At 42.4% G+C, this 22,479-nt stretch overlaps 1 long non-coding RNA gene across 3 annotated transcripts in view; it reads right to left on the bottom strand.

Annotated features, from left to right (window-relative positions):
* Nucleotides 1-22,479, bottom strand: part of LOC137756927 (uncharacterized) — a 69,676-nt gene that overhangs the window by 14,819 nt on the left and 32,378 nt on the right. For all 3 annotated transcript variants that reach the window (XR_011072276.1, XR_011072277.1, XR_011072278.1), the window contains exon 7: nt 19,098-19,171. This is a non-coding gene — a long non-coding RNA (uncharacterized lncRNA). The remainder of the gene's footprint in view (nt 1-19,097; nt 19,172-22,479) is intronic.

Here is a 22,479-nt window from a genome sequence, read left to right as displayed (position 1 = left end):
CTACCCTCTGGCCTCCTCCCTCCCCTCTAGTGTGCATTGTGCATCTGCATTATGCACCAACCAGACCTCCCCAGTGGCAGAAATACCTGCTCAACCATAAAGAGCAATGTTCTCCTGGTACCAGCAAGATCACTTCTTAGGAGACAACATTCCTTCTTAATCTTGTAAGAGGCCACAATGACACACTACTCGATAACTCCTTAGGGGATAACATTCCTTCTTAACCCTGTAAGGGGTCACAATGACCCACTACTTTGTACGTGCAGATCTGAATTGTGTGAACTATCAATACGTCTGATGTATAACCCTTTGTCTCAAAAATGGATATAACTGTGCTTTGACCTCTAATGGGCAGAACAGTTCTCAGAGCTCTCTGAGAGACTGTCTCCCAGGTTATAATCCTCAGGTTGGCTTGAATAAAATTTTCCATTCCGTTCACAGACTATTGATTTTTTTTCATCAACAATACAAAGTCAGTTCAATTTCTTCCACTTTGTCTCTCTACTTAAAATTCTGAAAAGTGATTGGCCTAGAGATCTTGCAAGATCCGCATGGAAGAAATAATCGGTGGTCATTAGACTGTCCTCCTTTATGGAGGAAAGTGGGTTCAGATATTGTAGAAAGATTGGCCACCTGAACCCAAATGAGGTTTCTCCTTAGCCCTAAGTTAACCAAAAGATTCTGCCTTAGGAGCTTCCATTCCCTTAGTATTCTGGGGGGTTGTATTATTATCTGGATGTGATATATATGTTTATTTCAGCTTTTCAAGTAGCATCTTCTACTGCCCTTGGGTGCAAAAAGATGGGTACTTAATTGATACCTGAGACATTTTCTGTCACAACACTATCCAAAGGTGACTTGAGCATGTCTGATAACTGTATTTTTCATTCATTTGACAAGTGACATTTATAACAGAAGGGATCAAAGCTCTGGGATACTGGGAAGGAAATTTGCATCTCTGACCGAAAAGGTCAGAGATCCTACGAGAATGGATAGCCCTGGGGAGTTCTGAAGCCCTTGTTCTAAGAAAAGGAAACTAAATGGAGTTCTCTTTCATTTTGAAGGATGAGATGACTTGGGATAACAAGACTCACTTCAAAGTGATGAGCTATCCTATCTGAGCTTCAGCTAGAGTAAAACTAATGGCTGCAAGGACCAGAATGATATGCTTATTAGTTATATGACTGGATAGCTCCAGGGCTATCTACCCTTCGGAGGTAAAACTCTTAAGGGTGCCCCAGCAAAGTGAGGTGGCACATCCTGCTTAACTATGGGGGACCATTTCTGAAGTCGTACACACTAAGATACACTTTAGATATCTATGTCAGTCTAAAGATTTCCACAATAGTTCAGTTCAACAAGTATTTCTCAAATGTCTATTTTCCAAGCACTGTGGTAGTTGCTAGAGATGCAGAGATAATAATAACTAGTTGTGATAATCAAGCATTACCAGACTTTTTTGTTTTGCTTTGTTTTTTACTATGTCAGACCCACTGCTAAGTGCTTTAGATACATCATCTCATTTCATTCTTTCCATTGCCCTGTGAGGTATTCGTATTCCCAATTTACACATTAGGAAAAGGAAGCATAGAAAGGTTAAATAATTTGCCTAAGGTAACACAGCTAGTACAGAGCAGAGGTGGGACTTAACCCCAGGTATGTCTAATTCCAAACCGCATGACTTAACCCCAGGTATGTCTAATTCCAAACAGCATGATCTAACCATTATACCATACTTCAGAGACTACTGAGCTTTAATACCCTGATGGCGAAGCAGCAGACACATACCCAAAGAAAGAATTTCAAACTGTCATGCTAAATGATGAGATAGAGGTATGCGTACCGTGCTATGGAAATACAGAGCATAGCATACGGATTTCTATAAGCACAGACTCTGGAGCCAGACAGCCTGGGTTTGAAGTGTGACTTTGCCATATATCAATTGCGTGAATTTGGACAAGTTAAACCTCTATGTGCCTCAGTTTCCTCATTTGAAAAGAGGGATAATAATAGAACCTAATTCATAGAGTTGTCATTAGGATGAAAAGTACTTAGAATAGTTCCTGGCACATAATAAGTGTTATTCATATGTTAAATAAAATAAACAAGCTTAACTCTGAATCGGGTTCCAGGGAAGGCTTCTTGAAAGGGCTGATGCCTGAATTGATTCATAGAGGATAAGTAAGAGTTAGCCAGGTGAAGGAAAGTGGGAAAGGTGGGCTAGGCAGGTGGGGAGAGCATCATTGGTGGGCTTCACTAAAAGCAGCTTGGTAATTCTAGACTAGAGTGTAAAGTGCAGAAAAGAAAGTGGTAAGGGGCAGGTCTGACAAGGCCTTGTATGTCACTTGAAGGACATACAAGGCAACAGGGAACCATGAAAGGGAAGGGTTTTATGCAGGGGAACAATATGGACAGATGTACATGGGAGGGGAGATTTGTTATATAGCCTGAAATTTACTTTAAAAAAACTCAGCACAGGGACTTCCCTGGCGGTCCAGTGGTTAATACTCCGTGCCTCCACTGCAGGGGGTGAGGGTTCGATCCCTGGTCTGGGAACTAAGATGCTGCATGCGTCCCGGCCAAAAAACAAACAAACAAACAAACACAGACAAAACTCAGCACAGACAGTGCGAGACACACACACACCTATATGTGTACATGAACATATATACATATACTCTAGGGATGGTTAATATCTGAAGCACCTCAAAGAGGAACACATTCTAGCAGTGCTTAGTGTGCATCTGGAAGACTCTAATTATGAGTCCACACTCCAGATGCAGCTACTGGAAAGCTTCAACCAGTCTACGTAAATCTACAGTAGAGGGTTTGCTCATTTCTGTAGTGGCTATTACTCTGAGAAAACCATAATTCAAAAAGGGTCATGTACCACAATGTTCACTGCAGCACTATTTACAACAGCCAGGACATGGAAGCAACCTAAGTGTCCATCGACAGATAAATGGATAAAGAAGATGCGGCACATATATACAATGGAATACTACTCAGCCATAAAAAGGAACGAAATTGAGTTATTTGTAGTGAGGTGGATGGACCTAGAGTCTGTCATACAGAGTGAAGTAAGTCAGAAAGAGAAAAACAAATACCGTATGCTAACACAGATATATGGAATCTAGAAAAAAAAATGCTTCTGAAGAACCTAGGGGCAGGACAGGAATAAAGATGCAGACATAGAGAATGGACCTGAGGACACGAAGAGGGGGAAGGGTAAGCTGGGACGAAGTGAGAGAGTGGCATGGACATATATACTCTACCAAATATAAAATAGCTAGCTAGTGGGAAGCAGCTGCATAGCACAGGGAGATCAGCTCGGTGCTTTGTGACCACCTACAGGGGTGGGATAGGGAGGGTGGGAGGGAGATGCAAGAGGGAAGAGATATGGGAACATATGTATATGTATAACTGATTCACTTATAAAGCAGAAACTAACACACCATTGTAAAGCAATTATACTCCAATAAAGATGTGAAAAAATATATATATAGAAACAAACTTTCACTGGTTAAATAAATGGTGTTCCAGATTTATGGACTGACACTTTTGTCTGCCCGTGCATGAATGGGGCCTAAAACACTGGTGATCCCAGAGTGGCATTCTAGGTCTAGGAATCCATTGGGTCCTGCCCCCTGACACTTAATGGACGAGTCTGTTGCCTGATCTGACCAGAAGTTCAGGTAAAACGCTACTGCTGGAGAATTGTTAAATGTGCTTCAGGTGAACCTTTCCTGCGTGGGGCTTAATGGATCTTATGAGGACAGGCAGCAGGACTATGTCTAACTGCTAATAAATGTATGCCTGGCAGAACTGGGTCAGAGTCCTGTTTTCAGTGGAACGTCCCACCTGGTGTGGAGATAGTGAGGGATGAGGACTACAACACACAGCTACCTCTGGTCATTGGAATCTACTGATATTCACCGAAAAGTACCTGACGGTGTGAGAGACTAAACTGGCGTAGGTCAGCGTGCAATAGAATTATACGGAGGCAAGTATGGAGGCAGGGAGATGAGCTAGGAGGAGGCTGCGGCAAGTGGTTCCATCAATAGAGGATGAACATCTAAACTAGGGCAGTGACCGTGAGGAAGAAGAAAAGAGAATGGAGCCAAGAAATATTTCAGAGGTAAAATCAGCAGGCCTCGGTGATCCATTGGATGGTAAGGTCCAGCAGCAGTTTGGGACAACCTGCAGGTTTCTTGTTTGAGTAACTGGGTAGACATTGGTGACATTCACTGATGTAGGGGCAGTATAATAACCAGAGGAAAAGAAAGTTTGGGGGTAGGGGAAGGAGCAAGCATTTTAATTGTGCTTTGGATACTCTGAGCTTAACACCCACACGGAGATGTCCAGCAAGCATTTGGATAATGTAAGCCTGAAGCTCAGGGGAAAGTCAGGGCTGGAAATGTAGATGGGAAGTCATCAGCACACAAGGGCTACAGAATACTTCAAGAGTGGGTGGATCTCAGCTACCATAATACAAAGTCAGTAGATGATGTTTAAAAAGTGTTTGAAAAGAAATAGTAGAATGTGGAAAACAGCATGGTGGTTCCTCAGAAAAAGCAAACACAGGATTACCATATGACCCAGCAACTCCATTTCTGGGTACATACCCAAAAGAACTGACAGCAGAGACTCAAACAGGTATTATACACTTGTGTTCATAGCAGCATGTTTGTAATAGCCAAAGATGCAAATAGCTCAAATGTCCATCAATGAATGAATGGATAAACAAAATATGATGTTGTGTGTGTGTGTGTATAAAATACAATATTATTCATCCTTAAAAAGGAATGAAATTCTGATATATATAACAACTCAGACAACCCTTGAAGACATTTGCTAAGTGAAATAAGCCAGACACCAGAGGACAAATATTGTTCGATTCCATTTATATGATGTACCTCGAATAGTCAAGTTCATAGTGACAAGACCTAGAAACAGTGGTTACCAGGGGCTGGCGAGGAAGGGAATGAGAAGTTATTGTTTAATGGATACAGAATTTCAGTTTGAGATGATGAAAAACTTCTGTAGATGGATAGTGCTGATGATTGTACAACCATGTGAATGTACTTAATGCCACTGTACACTTAAAATTAGTTAAAATGGTAAATTTTGTGCAATGTATATTTTACCAAAAGAAAAAGAAATAGCAGGATAATCTTATTCTTTTAAATGACTGATGTAAACACCTTAAGAAACACTTCAAAGAGTGACTGCAGGAAAGGGGTGGGCATAGGGTCTTCTACTTATCACTATAAGCCTTTGGTACGCTTTTATTTCTTAACTATATGCATGTATTACATTGAATAAAAACATTTTAAACTAAAAAAAAAGTGGATGAGATCACTGAGGGTGAGGTCGGGGAGTTCGTGGAAGAAGAGGTACCTTAGGGTAAAGGTTGCAAGAAACAATAACCCATTAAAATAAGGTAAGGAAAAGAGAGGGTTATTACAGGGATACAGCGAATCACACGGAAACGTAGTCCAGGAAGCACAGCAGCACCTCACAGAAACTCCGAAGTCGTCTGGGTGCCGTCTCCTGTGCTCGCTCTCATCACTCCCCTGTCTCCCTCCTACTCCTCTCACAACTCTTCCCCTCTCTCCCCTCCTCTGTCTGCTACTCCACATCTCTCCCCAGTGCATGATCTCTTCCTTGGTTCTCAGGGAGTGTTGCTTTTATTTCCCACACCTGCTCCTCTGCCTGGCAGTGTCTTCTAGTCACTCATCCACTCCCACAGCCACAACTGTAGCATCAGCCTCTGAGCCTGTGCGACCTCTCAGCCTGGTTCCCTGCAGTCCGCTTCCTCCATCTCACCGCATTCCTGGGGGAGAGAATGGACTCCCGCAGATACGGTGTCCACTTCCCATTAGAGAGCCATCCCTAGGCCCACTGGCTGTGTCCCCGGCTTTACCATCCCTTCCTGAGAGATGACAGGTTGGGAAGTATTGCAGTAAAGGAGATTTAAGCTGGGTGTGAACCCAAGATATAACTACTATCAATTAAGATCCTTGAGGAACAGAGGAGTAGGAGAATCTGGAGAAGAAAAACCAGGGAAAAGAGTTTCAAGCAGGTGAATGGTTGAGCTGTGTTAAATGCTGCAGAGCAAGAGCCCTTACAATAAAGACCAAAAGGTGTCCGTTGAGTTTGGCATTGGGGTGAATGAAAAGGAAGGATTGAGAACATCAAGTACGGATAATTCTTTCAAGAGGCTTGGCTGACAAGGGAATAGCTGACAGGGGGGGACACAGATTGAAAAGATTTTTCTTTTTATCAAAATGAAACAGAAGTTTTGTTGTGGTTACAAATGCAGCAGGGTATAAGGGAAGAGCAAAGAATTGTGAAGAGAGGAACAGGTGAAAAGGTGGGTGTTGAACTGAACAAGGGATACATTATCTGCTGAGATAGGTGGAACATCCTAAGAACTGCAGTTGTAGCTTTTCAATTCCGAGTCAGGCTTATATTTGCCCAACAGACCAACCCTAACTGTGGAGGTACTCTGAAGAGAAGAAAAGAGGGCCAAGGGCAGAACCTAGGAGAATGCCAACACTTAATGCAAGCGAGGGTCGACTCCAGATCTGATCATCCAGGGTGAATATTTAGCTTGGGGCTAGCTTTTCCTACTATTGTACAGCTCTGGATCCCTTCTTAACACCTAATTGGCTTCATGCCCCAGGAATGCAACTAATAACTTTTACAAATCATAATTTGAAAGGAAAGTATATAGCCATAAAGTCACATATCACATTCTGGAAAGAGGACAGGAATGGGAATCATGAGAGCTGCTACCTTCCCTCTCTGGGTCTCTGTCTCCCTGTGTGTAAAAGTGAAGGGCTGGCCTCAGTTGTTTCTATGGCTCCTCCGGTTGGAACACTCTGATTCTTTGACTTCTGGCTTATCTCTACTTCTCTTGTAGCTGTATTAATGCTCTCCTACATTAATACAAATGGGTGGAAGCTGACCACATTCTTTTTCAAGCTCGTGATAACAGGAAAAAAATCTGAAGAATGTGGACAATCACAAAATATGATAAGTAAAAGAAAAGGAGAGTCAAAAGGAAAAAATATGATTGGCCTCTTGCTACTAATGTCAGTGCCCAGGGACTTCCTTGGTGGTGCAGTGGTTAAGAATCTGCCTGCCAGTGCAGGGGGACATGGGTTTGATCCCTGGTCCGGGAAGATCCCATATGCCACGGACCAACTAAGCCCGTGCGCCACAACTACTGAGCCCGTGCACCACAACTACTGAAGCCCTCATGCCCTAGAGCCCGCACACCGCAACTACTGAGCCCACGTGCTCTAGGGCCCTCATGCTGCAACTACTGAGGCCGCATGCTACAACTACTGAAGCCCACGCGCCTAGACCCTGTGCTCTGCAACAAGAGAAGCCACCGCAATGAGAAGCCTGTGCACCGCAACAAAGAGTAGCCCCTGCTCCCTGCAACTAGAGAAAGCCTGCGCGCAGCAATGAAGACCCAACACAACCAAAAATAAATTAAAAAAAAAAAAAGAATTCACAGTCACTTTAAAATAAATAAATAAATAAAAAATAATGTGAGCACCCAGCTGTGCAACAGTAAGGCTGTGTTCCCTTGAGATCAAATCAATGGCTCAGAAGTGGAAAACTCAAACCACTTTTTTTCTCTGGTCAAATCAAGATTTCCTACTCCGATATAAAATAAAAATTTAAAAATAAAGAAGAAAAAAATCAAGATCTACTCCCTATCCCTGCTAACTTTTCAGGAGATAGTGAATATTTTCCTCTCTTCATAACACCCCTCACAGTTGTCATAAGCATTAAGAATATTTTAATACACGTAAAAGAAAGGGTGTTTACTGTTCTCAATTCACCAACTATTCCTACCAAACTTTCAGAACTTCATGGGGGGGAAATTAGACTAGGGACAGTGTGCCCTGCCCACCTTCTCCCACACTGCCAGCTAGGAACAATTTACCAGTGTCAACGCCTAGGTTCCTCACTCCAATTCTGAAGTTTAAAAATACTTTAAGAGTGGGATTGTGAGGAAAGAGCATGCTGTCGTTTCTACAAAAAGATGGTAGAACTGATGTGTGTGTAAATCATATCCTTTCAGTTCTTTTTCCAGGGTCGAGGATGGGATTATTCATTCTCGTCTACACCCTCTCACCCTCTTGTGACCAAATGGCTTTCATTTGTGCCCAAGTGGCCAGGGATAGAGGCAAAAGCAGTGGCCAAGAAATTAACCTGTTCATTTATATCAGACCCAGGACCATGAATCAATCACACACACCTGGAACCTCACCACCATGAGATAATTAGCGTGCAGTCCCACAGGCGGGCAGGGTATAGAGAATGAACAACTGAAGTGGAAAATCAGATGAACAAAAATGTAGGGGAGGTTGAAAATGTTCGTGCCTCAACATGAAAGGCTCCGACTGCACCAGCTCTAAAGATGCATTTCTTTCCCATTCGCATTCGAGTCTCAAACATTTAACTAGCTTCCTAGGTGCACTTTATTTCTGTTATTTCTCAGAAAGCACTTCCTCTGTGACTATTACTTTGCAAAGGTTTGGACTATCTTACTGATCAGTTCTCCCACTCCCTGGGCCACACCTCAGCACACCTGCTTGGAGCACAGGGGCCGTGGCCAGAAGCCCTCAGGAAGGCCACTGCGCCTGCCCCAGTGCCTCTGCCGTCCATCTGTTGCTCCGCTTATTTAACTACAGGCTGCTGTCATTATATGGTTTGAATCTGTTACAAACCAAGATGATAAACGGCACTTTTGATTATTCCTTTGTTGTTTTAAACATTCTTTTGATGCACTAAGAGCCACTTACATATACATAAAAGAAGCAGCTGTCTCTTTTATGAACCATCAGATTGAAAATGTGTCAACTCAAGCACAGTCTACCAATTTACTAATTGTTGGCCTATGGCTAATTAACAGAAATTAGCTATGTTACTGGCAGACACACCGACCGTTACTTCATTAATTGTACGTGTCTGTGTGCGGCGGGAAGTTGTAAAATAACACTGGTGAAGAAGACCAGGGCCCTGGTTCACCCCGGGCAGAAGGGGCGTTCGCTTCCTAAATGCAGCGTGCAAGGGTTGTCCTACTGCCCTCAGTGCCAGGCTAAGCCCAGCCACCGAGACTGACTCCCCTCCCTCACAGGAACCAGACTCAATTCACCCTCCACCTGAAGTCTCTGATACTTGGCAGTCAAGTTCCTTTTACAGGTAGGACTTCAAGAGTGGCCTGCCTTTGGGGAGAAGGATAAAAGGCTATAAACACAAAAGAAGGGGAAACTGAATAAAAAAGAAAGCTCTCCTGCGATCAGAAGGTGCCTTTCTCCTTAGTTAAGTACACTGGATTCATAAACACTCTTTTATTGAGTTGGGTTTCAGAGCTTTTACTTAGTGTTGACTTACTAGGTAGATAAGACAGCAACAAACAAGGCATCTAGTGATCCAGCTCAAGAGTGGGGCCCACCAGGGCATGATCCAGGTGTACTTATGAAACAGGCAACTTCTGTTCTTACCATGTCCCAATTCCTCTTTTGACACATTCCCCTCTTTTCAGCCCACCTCCTTGGGTCCCAGTATCTCCTGCTGCCACTTGGCCGTGCAGGGTCATCCCCTGACCTCACCTCTAATTTAAGCTGGAGTTCCCAGTCCTGAGCACTGAGCACCACGCCAGACCTGGCCACCGCCTCAAATCAGGTTTTGTTCCAGTCCCTCAGGGCCAACGTCATAATGGGATATCCTTATAAGTGATACGTTTGCATTTTTTTTAGAGAGGTCTTCTGGAGTTCCTTAGCCTGAATGAGTGATTCTAATGGTAGAAGTTTCTGGCATGATTAAACCTTAGTAAAAGACATTTTGGGGTCCCTGGGAGGGCAGTTTAAGAACTCCTTAAAACGTTACCTTCTAGGCAATTGTACTCATTCCTGTGCATGGGACTGGTTCTAGAATCACACGGAGGTTCCTGGGCAAGAAGCATATGTCTAGAAGTCCACTGGCCACTGCTGTCCTGGTAGGTTTCTCAAGTGGTGAGAGAAGTGATTTGAGAACAGTTCAGGCAGTCAGGGGTGCTGCTTTCTGGTGTTAGAACTCTATAATGCTTGCTTAGAAATTATTATCTACTTCTTGCCTCTCTACTTTTTTTTCACCAGAAGAAACAGATTAAGAACTGGATAAGAGAAACATTAATAACTGTCAGTCATTTGACCAAAGGTGATTTCATTGCACACAGATTACACTGTTGCTGCACTAGTACAAAGCCTGCTTAGAGAACTAATCAACAAAATTGGAGAGCAATTCTTAAGTAAAAAGGGATCTTAAAATGAACTACTGAGAGATACAACAATGTGATGAATCCCAAAGACATGATGCTGAGTGAGAGAAGCCAGTTTCAAAGTTACCTACTGTATGATTCCATTTCCATGACTTTCTCAAAAAGACCAAACTACAGTGATGGAGAACACATCAGTGGTTGCCAGGGTTTTGGGGCGGGGGTTGTGTGTGTAACTACAAAGGGGCAGCATGAGGGAGTTTGGGGGGATGAATCCTGATACAGTCTGTATCCTGACTGTAGTGGTGATTACATGAAACTATACATGTGTTAAAATTCATAGAACTGTATACCAATAACATCAATTTTTCTATATATTAACTTAAAAACTAATATAAAGGGAAAATGCACTTTTCCCATTGCTTGTTTAGCCCTCTGTAACATCAAGTGATAAGTTCAAGATGCTCCAGGTCTGAAGAACAGGCATGAAAAGGGCTCTTCGGAAAAGATCATAAAAACCCTCTGAGCTCCTCCTAAGGAAGGTGTTGAATCTAAGAAGGCGGCAGAGCATATGTTTGGAGGCGTTGGCCCAGCAATGGAATGGGGTTTGCAGCCCATCATCCACAGCTTCTCATTCCCCCTCAGAGTTCCTCTTGTGGTCTGAGCCCGCTGGCTGACTGACCAGGGTTAGGGGTGGCGACTGTTCACCATACAGAGTTAACAGGCCCATTCAGGCCTCACATATTGGCTCCATGAACAATGAGCAGGCCAGTGATTCCTATTTTGGAAGGGTTAGGGTGGGGACAGGTTGGAGATACCCTATTCTGATTTCCTAGGGCGGCCCTCTGATATGAAGACATATAGCAAACACTTGCTTTGTCATGGAAGTGATTTGCAATTAAATTTGGTTACTGAGAATTTCCAGAAGGTGAACAATACCTGTTTGGATTATTATAGAGGCTTATAGATTATTATAGAGGCTCCCGAAGGGCCTGCATCCCCAGGTTGGGGGAGTCACTGTTCTTTATAACTATCTAGTCTGTAGCCAGATGGCCAACTAGTTCCATGCCCGCGCAACGAGCCAGATTCCTTAGCCCAGCTTCTGGCAAAATGTTCAAGGGCTCCATTTTTTGTCTTCATCTTTTTTTCAATTGAACTTTTTATTTTGAGATCATTGTAGAGTCACATGCAATTGTAAGAAATAATGCAGCGAGATACCACATACTCTTTAATCCAGTTTCCCGAAAGGGTAACATCTTGTCAAACTGTAGTATAATATCACAGTCAAGGTATTGACACTGCTGCGAACCGTTGATCTTGCCCAGATTTCCCCAGCTTTACTTGTAAACATTTGTTTGTATGTGTCTGTGTATTTAGTCGTATGCAATTTTATCTCATGTGTAGGTTCACGTATCCACCGACACGATCAGAACTGTACTATCACCAAAAGGGTTCTTCCTCTGCAGCCACACTCACCTTCCATCTGCCCCATTCCCTAACCCCTGGCACCCCCTAACCTGTTCCCCATCGCTATGTTTTTTGTCATTTCAATAGTATTATATAAATAATCATATAGTATATAACCTTTTAAGACTGGCTTTTTCTCACTCAGGAGGATTCCTGGGAGATTTATTCAAGTTATTACATGAGCCGATACCCCATTTCTTTTTATTGCTGAGTAGTATTCCATGGCACGGATGTCCTAGTTTACTTAACCATTAATCTGCTGAAGAATACGTGTATGAGTGATTCAGTTTCTCTGCATCCTCACCAGCATTTGGTGTCACTATTTTTTATTTTAGCTCTTCTGAGAGGTGTGTAGTAATACCTCACTGTGGTTTTGATTTGCACTTTCCTGATGACTTACGGTGTTGAACATCCTTTCATGTGTTATTTGCCATCTGTATATCCTCTTTAGTGAAATGTCTATTCATACATTTTGCCCATTTTCTAACAGGATTGTTTGAGTTTCCAGAATTCTTTATGTATTCTAGATAAAAATCTTTTCTCAGATATGTAGTTTGCAAATATTTTCTCCATTCTGTAGCTCATATTAATAGGATCTTTCATAGAACAAAACTTTGCAATTTTGATGAAATCCAGTTACTAGTTTCTCCTTTCATGGATCATGCTTATGGTGTCAAGCCTAAGAACACTTTGCTGAGCCCTAGACCATGAAGATTTTCTCCTGTGGGCTTTTTTTCTACAAGTCTTATAGTTTTACACTTTAAGTCTGTGATCCATTTTGAGTTCATCTTTGTATACAGTGTGATGTTTAGGTCAACGTTCACTTATTTTGCCTATGGATGTCAATTGCTCCTGCACTATCTGTTGAAAAGGCTACTCTTCCTCCATTGAACTGCTTTTTACACCTTTGTCAAAAATCAATTGAACAAATTTGTGTGAGTTTATTTCTGGGTTCTCTATTCTGTTCCATTTATCTGTGTGTCTCCCTTCCACTACTACCATACTAGCTTGATTACTGTCGCTATATAGTAAGCCTTTACATTGGTTAATTCTTTTTAAAAGTTTATTCTTTATAAAAATCATTTTAACTACTCTAGGTCCTTTGCCTTTCCATATAAAAAAATTTGGGGGGGGGGGTGGGTGGGGGGAACTACACCACGTGGCTTGCGGGATCTCAGTTCCCCGACCAGGGATGAACCCGGGCCATAGCAATGAAAGCCCAGGATCCTAACCACTAGGCCACCAGGGAACTCCCTCCATAGAAATTTTATAATAAGCCTGTCTATATCTACAAAAATCCTTGCTTGGGTTTTGACAGAGATTTCATTAACCTATAAATCAACTTGGGGAGAACTGACATCTTAGTATGTTGATTGAGTATTCCAATCTATGAACACGGTCAGTCTCTCAAATTACTAATGTCTTAAGTTCTTTCATCAGTGTTTTGTAATTTTCAGCATACAAATCCTGTACCTGTTTTGTTAAGTTTATACCTAAATATTTCATTTTCTTTGGAGCACTTATAAAAGGTGTTATTGGTTTTTTTAGATTTCCAGTTACTATATAGAAATGTAATTGATTTTTCTGTGTTGCTCTTGTATCATACAGCCTTGCTGAATTCCATTATTAGTTCTAGAAGGGTTTTTTTTTTTAAGATTTCTTGTGATTTTGTATGCAGATGATCAAGTTTTCTGCAAATAGAGACAGTTTTACTTTGTTCTTTCTAATCTGTATGTTTTAAAATTTCTTTTTCTTGCCTTGTTACACTGTCTAGAACTTCCAGTACAATGTTGAATAGAAGTGATAAGAGCAGACATGCTTGCCTTGTTCCAATCTTAAGAGCGAAAGCATTCAGTCTTTCACCATTAAGTATAATGTTAGCTGTATGTTTTTTGTAGATGTTCTTTACATGGTTAAGGAAGTTCCCCTCTAATTCCTAATGTACTGAGAGTTTTTATCACGAATAAATGTTGAATTTTATCAAATGTGTTTTTCTGTGCCAATTGACATGGGCATATGATTTTTGTTTAGTCTTTTGATATGGCAGACTATCTTGACTGATTTTTTAAATATTGAACCAGGCTTGCATACCTTGAATAAATCCCACTTGGTCATGGTGTATAATTCTTTTATACATTGTTGGTTTCATTTTGCTAATGTTTTGTTGAAGATTTTTCTAAGTTCATGAGATACTTGTCTATAGTTTTCTCCCTTTTCTGCACTGCCTTTGTCTGGTTTTGGTATCTTTCTGGGACTCTGACATGAATGTTGGATCTTTTGTTATTTCCCACAGGTTTCTGAGGCTCTATTTTTTTCCAGTCTATTTTCTCTCTGCTGCTCAGATTGAGTAAGTTCTATTGGTTTATCCTCAAGCTCACTGATTCTATCATCTGTCATCTCCACTATACTACTGAGCCTATATAGCAAGTTTTGAATTTCTACTATTGTATTCTTCAGTTCTATAATTTCTGTTTGGTTCTTTTGTATAACTTGTTTTTCCTTTGCTCAGATTTTCTATTTTTTTCATTTGTTTCAAGAGATGTTGCAATTGCTTATTGAAGCATTTTTGTGATGCTGCATTAAAATCCTTGTCAGATAATTCTAACATCTGATTCATCTTGGTATTGATGTCAGTTGATTGTCTTTTCTCATTCAAGTTGTGATTTTCTGGTTCTTGGTATGATGGGTGATTTTTCATTGTATTCTGGACATTTCGGCTACTATGTTAGGAGACTATTTAAATCTTTTATTTTAGCAGGCAGTCAATGTTTAGGTTTAGCACACAAGTCCTAGCCTACTTTTGTAGGCTGTGATTTCAATGACGATTTACTTTCCAGAGCCTCTGTGGTGCAGTTTTGGTCCGATTGGTTAATGTGGTGCTGATGGGGCCCTCACTGGTCCCTGCTGGTGTTGCCTAGGAAGTGAGTCTCTAGTCTGTGGAAACAACAAATCTTCCCTGGCTTTGCTTACTCTGGTGGAACCCCCCTCCACTTGCCAGTGCTGTATGCCCTCCTGGTATCTCTTTTGGGGAGAGGGGATCCTTAAGACCATGGGGACAAAGGCTTCCTGAGCCAGACTACTTGTTGTAGTGGGATTTCCTCTTGATGGTGCCCTGGTTGCACAGTATCTTTTGGTGGGGCAGGGGAGTCTCTGGCCTGGTGGGAAAGGAAGGCACTTCCCCTGGCTGCTTATTGTCAGTGGGGCTCCCTGTTAGACTCCCTTTGCTGGAGTTGCCATGCTCACTTGGTGCTGTCAGCAGGACTCCCATTCAAACCAGAGGGAGAAGGAGCCTATCTGAGCCACGGTTGCTAGGTTGGGAGCTGGGAAATGCTGGGTCTGGGTTGCCTTCTTCTGTTGGGTAGTAAGTCATAAGGCTACCATAGTGTTCCTCCAGTCCTGGAATTCCTAACCATTCTGCCGTCCTCTTTACATCTTTTAGAATTCTCCTTTGGTTGCCTCTTGAATTATTTCTAGGATTCATAATTATACTTAGCTGGGAGGAGCAAGGAGAAATGAGCCTATGCCATCTTGTCCAGACTGGAAGTAGAAGACCAGTTTTGCACTGGTTTCTGCTGCTGCTTCTCCTGGGAATGACTCAGGCTTTCATCTGCCACCCTTTCCTTGGCAAAGAGAAGCTCAGGAGGCTTTGCTTTGGTTAATATAACAAGCTCCCAGTTTGGGGGCTTTTGTTTGTGTGTATGTGTGTGTGTTGTTTGTTTTTAAGAAAGGCTGGCAGAGATCAGCCCTGAAGGAGCAACTGTGTTACAGTGGGGCAAACACTCTTGATAGGACGCTGAGTCAGCCGTGGATCTGTCTTGTCTATAAGATACTCCTGTGCCACTGTACTCACAGGATCATATTTTGAGGAGTCAGAACAACCAAAGTTTGGTATTTCCAGAGAGGATGGAGGCAGAAAGTAAGACTTTAAAATATTCTCCTTCCTTTGCATAAAACCCTGGCATATCAGTGTGTGGCATACTCTGTGCAGCACTGGTCCTCAAGGAAAACAAGATGCCACTGGAGAACACTGCCTGTTATGGTAGGCTGAATCATGATTCCCCAAAGATGTCCACGTCCTAATCCCTGGGATCTGTGGAAATGTTACCTTACATGGTAAAAGGGACTTTGCAGGTGTGATTAAGTTAAGGATTTAAGAGGGGGACATTATCGTGGATTATCCAGGTGGGCCTATTCTAATTACAGAGTCCATATAAGAGAGAGACAGGAGGGTCAGAGTTAGAGAAGGCAATGTGAAGCAGAGGTCAGACAGTGAGAGAGAGGTTTGAAGATGCTATGTGCTGGCTTTGAAGATGGAGGAAGGGGCCAGGAGCCAAGGAATGCAGGTGGCTTCTGGAAGCTAAAATATGGCTGATTTTTTAAAATAAATTTATTTATTTATTTATGGCTGCGTTGGGTCTTTGTTGCTGTGTGCGGGCTTTCTCTAATTGCATTGAGTAGGGGCTACTCTTCGCTGCAGTGCACGGGCTTCTCACTGCGGTAGCTTCTCTTGTTGTGGAACACAGGCTCCATGTGTGTGGCTTCAGTAGTTGTGGCCCGCGGGCTCTAGAGTGCAGGCTCAGCAGTTGTGGTGCACAGGCTTAGTTGCTCTGCAGCATGTGGGATCTTCCTGGACCAGGGCTCGAACCTGTGTCCCCTGCGTTGGCAGGCAGATTCTTAACCACTGTGCCACCAGGGAAGTCCCAAAATGGCTTATTTTAAACTTCTGATCTCTACAACTGTAAGATAGTAAATTTGTGTTGTATTAAGCCATGAAGTTTGTGGTAATTTGTTATAGCAGCAACAGGAACTAATACACTGACAGAGGGCGAGTGACATGATCAGGGTAGGAGGTCAGGGGGTATCGTAGAGTAGTAGGAACATGGCTGCTGCACAAGGACATGCTGAAAACATGAGACTTCAATCTGGCAAGGGGAAACCCGAGAGGAGACTGATTCGAAGTCTAGACCACTGCTGAAAAATAGAACTTTCTGTGATGATGGGAATGTTGTGTATCTGCATTCTCCAGTACGGTAGCCACTAGCCACATGTGACTACTGAGAACTTGAAATGTGGCTAGTACTACTGATTTACTCAATTAATTTATATTTAAATTGTAAAAGCTTCATGTACCTAGTGGCTAGACAGAGTGTATTGGACAGAGCAGGTCTCTACCATTAAAAAGAGTGTGGGGCTTCCCTGGTGGCGCAGTGGTTGGGAATCCGCCTGCCAATGCAGGGGACACGGGTTCAAGCGCTGGTCCGGGAAGATCCCACATGCCGCAGAGCAACTAAGCCCGTGTGCCACAACTACTGAGCCCATGTGCCACAACTACTGAAGCCCGCCCGCCTGGAGCCCCTGCTCCACAACAAGAAGCCACCGCAATGAGAAGCCCGCACACAGCAATGAAGAGTAGCCCCTGCTCGCTGCAACTAGAGAAAAGCCCGTGCTCAGCAACAAAGACCCAGTGCAGCCAAAAATAAATAAAATAAAATAAAATTTTAAAAAAAAAGAGTGTGGGTAAGGTAAATACAAACTTATTCATTAAATCCTTCAATGCTAGAAAACTAGCCCAAAATAGCTATATCATATTAAAGAAGCACCAACACTTCTCTGGAGATCAGATTTCTCATAACCTCTGCCATAATATAACCACAAACCTAGAAAAGAAAAAAACATCTAAACAGCATGTCAAATTGCTATCATAAAATCCATGAACTTCACAGGAGGTGTATGGGGTCAGTCCTTGGTCAAACACCTGTACATTAGAAGAACCTAGAATACGCTGATCTCAGCCTCTGACAACAAAAAGAGTAAAGCTGGAAACTAAACGAGATAGAATTTCAAAAGCACAGAAATCTGGGACCCATTTAATAGGGAAAGACATATTCCTACATGCCTCAAAGGTCCGGGGCAAAAGCAGATGGTCATAATGGCCATTCTGAGTCACAAAGGAAGGTTATATTATGTTCTGAATTATCTGTTTAAGAAGACAAAACAGTGAATGATGTAATTTTTTTTAACATCTTTATGGGAGTGTAATTGCTTTACAATGGTGTGTTAGTTTCTGCTTTATAACAAAGTGAATCAGCTATACATATACATATATCCCCATATCTCCTCCCTCTTGTGTCTCCCTCCCACCCTCCCTATCCCACCCCTCTAGGTCGTCACAAAGCACCGAGCTGATCTCCCTGTGCTAGGCAGCTGCTTCCCGCTAGCTATCTCTTTTACATTTGGTAGTGTATATATGTCCATGCCACTCTCTCACTTCATCCCAGCTTACCCTTCCCTCTCCGCGTGTCCTCAAGTCCATGCTTTACGTCTGTGTCTTTATTCCTGTCCTGCCCCTAGGTTCTTCAGAACCATTTTTTTTTTTTAGATTCCATATATATGTGTCAGCATACGGTATTTGTTTTTCTCTTCCTGACTTAACTTCACTCTGCATGACAGACTCTAGGTCCATCCACCTCACTACAAATAACTCAATTTCGTTTATTTTTATGGCTGAGTAATATTCCATTGTATATATGTGCCATATCTTCTTTATCCATTCATCTGTTGATGGACACTTAGGTTGCTTCCACGTCCTGGCTATTGTAAATAGAGCTGCAATGAACATTGTGGTACATGACTCTTTTTGAATTATGGTTTTCTCAGGGTATATGCCCAGTAGTGGGATTGCTGGGTTGTATGGTAGTTCTATTTTTAGTTTTTTAAGGAACCTCCATACTGTTCTCCATAGTGGCTGTATCAATTTACATTCCCATCAACAGTGCAAGACGGTTCCCTTTTCTCCACACCTTCTCCAGCATTTATTGTTTGTAGATTTTTTTAAACATCTTTATTGGAGTATAACTGCTTTACAATGGTGTGTTAGTTTCTGCTGTATAACAAAGTGAATCAGCTATACATATACATATATCCCCATATCTCCTCCCTCTTGCATCTCCCTCTCACCCTCCCTATCCCACCCCTCTAGGTGGTCACAAAGCATCGAGCTGATCTCCCTGTGCTATGCGGCTGCTTCCCACTAGCTATCTATTTTACATTTGGTAGTATATATAAGTCCATGCCACTCTCTCACTTCGTCCCAGCTTACCTTAAAAAAAAGAAAGAAAAACTCAACAAAGGAAATGGGTAAATCAGAACAAAACAAAAAAAAACTATCTTTCCAGTGTCATGCAAAACCCCTACTTTTAAGGTTCCAGCCACTATGCTATACCATCCATGCCAGCTCCTCGTCACTGCCACTTACACAGGAATGATATGCACCAGGGTTGATAACTCACTTCAAGAACTCTCTCACCATTACCATCAACACCATTCTCACCTCATCCTCCTGCCTTACCTGCCACACAGCTTCCAAATTTGGGTCAATGCAATCATCGACCACTGCTGTTTCTATGTCCATTCTGCTGAGCCCTGGGGGAGGAAATAACACAACAGTACAGACAGGATCATCTTGAAAAGCATGGTCTCTGTGGAACATTACATAGCAGTTATATACACAAGAAATCTATATTTGCTGATATGGAACAATATTCAAGGCACCTCAAATTAAAAAGCAAGTGATATCACACCCCTGAGTATGGCAATCACCAAAAAGATAGATTGTAACAAGTGTTGGTGAAGATGTGGAGAAACTGGAACCCTTATAGGCTGCTGCTGGGAATGTAAAATGGTGCAGCCACCTTGGAAAACAGTGTGGCAGTTCCTCAAAATGTCAAACAGAGAGCTACCATATGACCCAGCAATTCCACTCTTTGGTACATACTCAAGAGACATGAAAATATACGTCTACACCAAAACTTGTATTTGAATGTTCAGAACAGTATTATTCATAATAGCCAAAAAGTGGAAACAACCCAGTGTCCACTAACTGATGAATAGATAAACCAAATGTGGTCTACATGTACAATGGAATATTATTCAGCAATAAAAAGAATGATTCTGATTCATGCTATAACATAGATGAACCTCAAAAACATGTGCTAAATGAAACAAGCCAGTCACAAAAGACCACCTATTACATGCTTCCATTTATATGAAAGTCCAGAATAGGCAAATCTGTAGAGACTGAAAGGAGATTAGTGGTTGCTTAGGGTTATGGGTGGGGATTGTGGATAAGGGGGTGATAGCTAAAGGGTACAGAGTTTCTTTTTGAGGTGATGAAAATGTTCCAAAAACTGACGATGGTGGTGGTTGCACATTATCTGTGAATGTAACTAAAAACCACTGAATTGTACACTTTAATTAATGTGTGAATTGTATGGTATGTGAATTATAGCTCAACAAAGCTGTTTTTTTTTAAAAAAAAAGCAAGTGCTAGAATAATGCATGTACTATGAGTTCATTTACATAAAACCCCAAACTACATATGCATGTAATATAAACATTTGTGAATGTATGTAAATATATAGAAGATGATTTGGAAGGCTACCCACCCATCTGTTAGCATTGGTTACTTCTGGAGAGGGAAGCAGGATTGCCTTCTGTACTATCACACTTTCCTGTTTCTCCTCCTACCACCCTAGTTGTTCCTTCAAGTTGCTTTTGTAAGCGTTCCTTCCTCTGCCCATCTCTTTTGAATCTCATTCTACTCTTCAGGCTCTCCTTGAAGTAATCCTAAGATCATACATTTCCCATGGCTTCAACAACCTCCACCCATATCCTGACTCATTCATTCAGCAAATATTCATTGAGCACCTACTAGGTACTGTGCTAGTACCTTTGATTCCTTCCTCTCCCTACTCTCCCATCCCTCATCCAACAAATTCCACCAGTCCTCTCTCCAATAAACATACTCTGTCTCTCTACTTCTCTCCATGTCCGTGGCCTCCAATGTAATGCAAGCTACTGTCATCTCTCCCAGATCCCTGCAACAGTCTCCTGCCCCGTCTCCCTGCTTGCATAGGCCATTCTCCACACAACAGCCAGAGCCCACTTTTAAATATATAAATCAGCTCATATCAGTCTCCCTGCTTCGAAGCCCTCCAAGGACTTCCGAATACACTCTGCATAACATCTAAGCTCTTTACTTTGACCTAGTAAGATAGAGCCCTTGCCTAAATCTCTGATCTCATCCCATCCTTGTTCGCTATGCTCCCAGCTATAATTTGCTCTCTCTTGAGGGTCTCTGAACTTGCCTAAAATGTTCTCTCATCATCCACGTCTCAGCTCCAGTGTCAGCTCCTCAGTGAGGCCTTCCCTGATCATCCCAACTAAGTAGGCCCCGAGCCTGGTCAGTGTCTCATCGCGTCTCCTGTTTTACTTTCTCCCAGCGTTTACTGTCATCTGCAGTTGTTTCATTTATTGGTTTGCTTGTTCATTATATGTCTTCCCTGCCACTTGAATGTAAGCTCCATGAGAGTGGCAACTCTATTTGCCTTGTTCCTGCTGAATCTCTAGCACCTAGAAGGCACTCAATGAATATTTGCTGAATGAATGAGTCAGGAGATGGATGGAGGTTGGTGAAGCCCTCGGAAATGTATGATCTTAGGATTACTTCAAGGAGAGCCTGAAGAGTAGAATGAGATTCAAAAGAGATGGGCAGAGGAAGGAATTCTTACAAAGGCAACTTGAAGGAACAACCAGAGTGTCTGACCCTCAGGTTTTTGGCTGAAGCAACTAGACAGATGGTGGGTGCCATTCACTGAGACTGAAAGACAAGGGGAGGAGCAAGCGGGGTTGGGGATTGCTTCAAGAACTGAGTTCTGGACATGTTAAATTTGAGATGTGTATGAGTCACCCAACTGGAGATCCTAAGTAGATGGCTAGTTATAGAAGTCTAGATAGACTTCAGTGAGGTGGTCAGGGCTAGAGACGGAAGTTTAGAAATTGAATTCATCAACATAGATACAGTATTTAAAGCCCTGGGAATAAATAACCTAGGAAGAAAGCAGAGAATGAGAAAAAGGGGGCCTGATGCAGAGTTCTAATGTCTCCCACACTTGTATCTCCAGTCCTCACCTCCTTCTTCCAGGAGTTCCAGAACTACTATCAAATGCCTTACATAAACCCAGGGTGTCCCATAATGACTCCATCGACTTCCTCTTCAAAACTGGTCCTCCTTCTGTATTCACCAGTCAGTTGGACCTCTTCGTAACATCCCCAGTACTGTTCCCCACCTTTCCTTCCCCGTGACAGTTACCTTAGGTCATCAATCTCATCACCTCATGCCTGGATGACTACAATAGTTTCTTAGCTGGTATCTCTGCCTCCAGTATTGACCCCCGACTGCTGCCAGTAGGGTCCTTCTGAAATCCCTTGATCATGGTACTTCCTTACTTAAAACCTTTCGATGGTTTCCCATTGTTCAAGATAAAGTACAAATTCTTAAACCTAATGTATAAGGTCTTTCAGGACCTGCTTCCTGCGACCTTTTCAATCCTGTCTTCCGCTTACTCCCTCTCCCTTACATCCTAGGCGTACCAATTTATCAACTGCCTTTAGTTCTCTGGATGCATCATCCTTGTTTATTTCTACAAACATGTACCTGCGATGCACCCCACCACTACCTGTTCTCCAGCTCCATGAAAAGTTTTGCCCTCCAACCAAGCCAACTTGCTCTCTTCTTTCTTGATGTCCCCTCAGCATCCTGAGCATCTTGCATCTTTATTTTCTGTAGTATCTTATTGTATTTCTATGTTCATGTAGCTCTCTCCCTCTACTAGCCTGTAAGCTTAATGAGGGCAGGGATGGTACTTCCTTATCTTTGTTTTACCAGCACC

The sequence above is a fragment of the Eschrichtius robustus genome, chromosome X (genome assembly GCF_028021215.1).
Source record: "Eschrichtius robustus isolate mEscRob2 chromosome X, mEscRob2.pri, whole genome shotgun sequence".
Taxonomy (NCBI): Eukaryota; Metazoa; Chordata; class Mammalia; order Artiodactyla; family Eschrichtiidae; genus Eschrichtius; species Eschrichtius robustus.
Note: the sequence above shows the minus strand (reverse complement) of the source record. Positions and strands in the feature narration are given on the sequence as shown.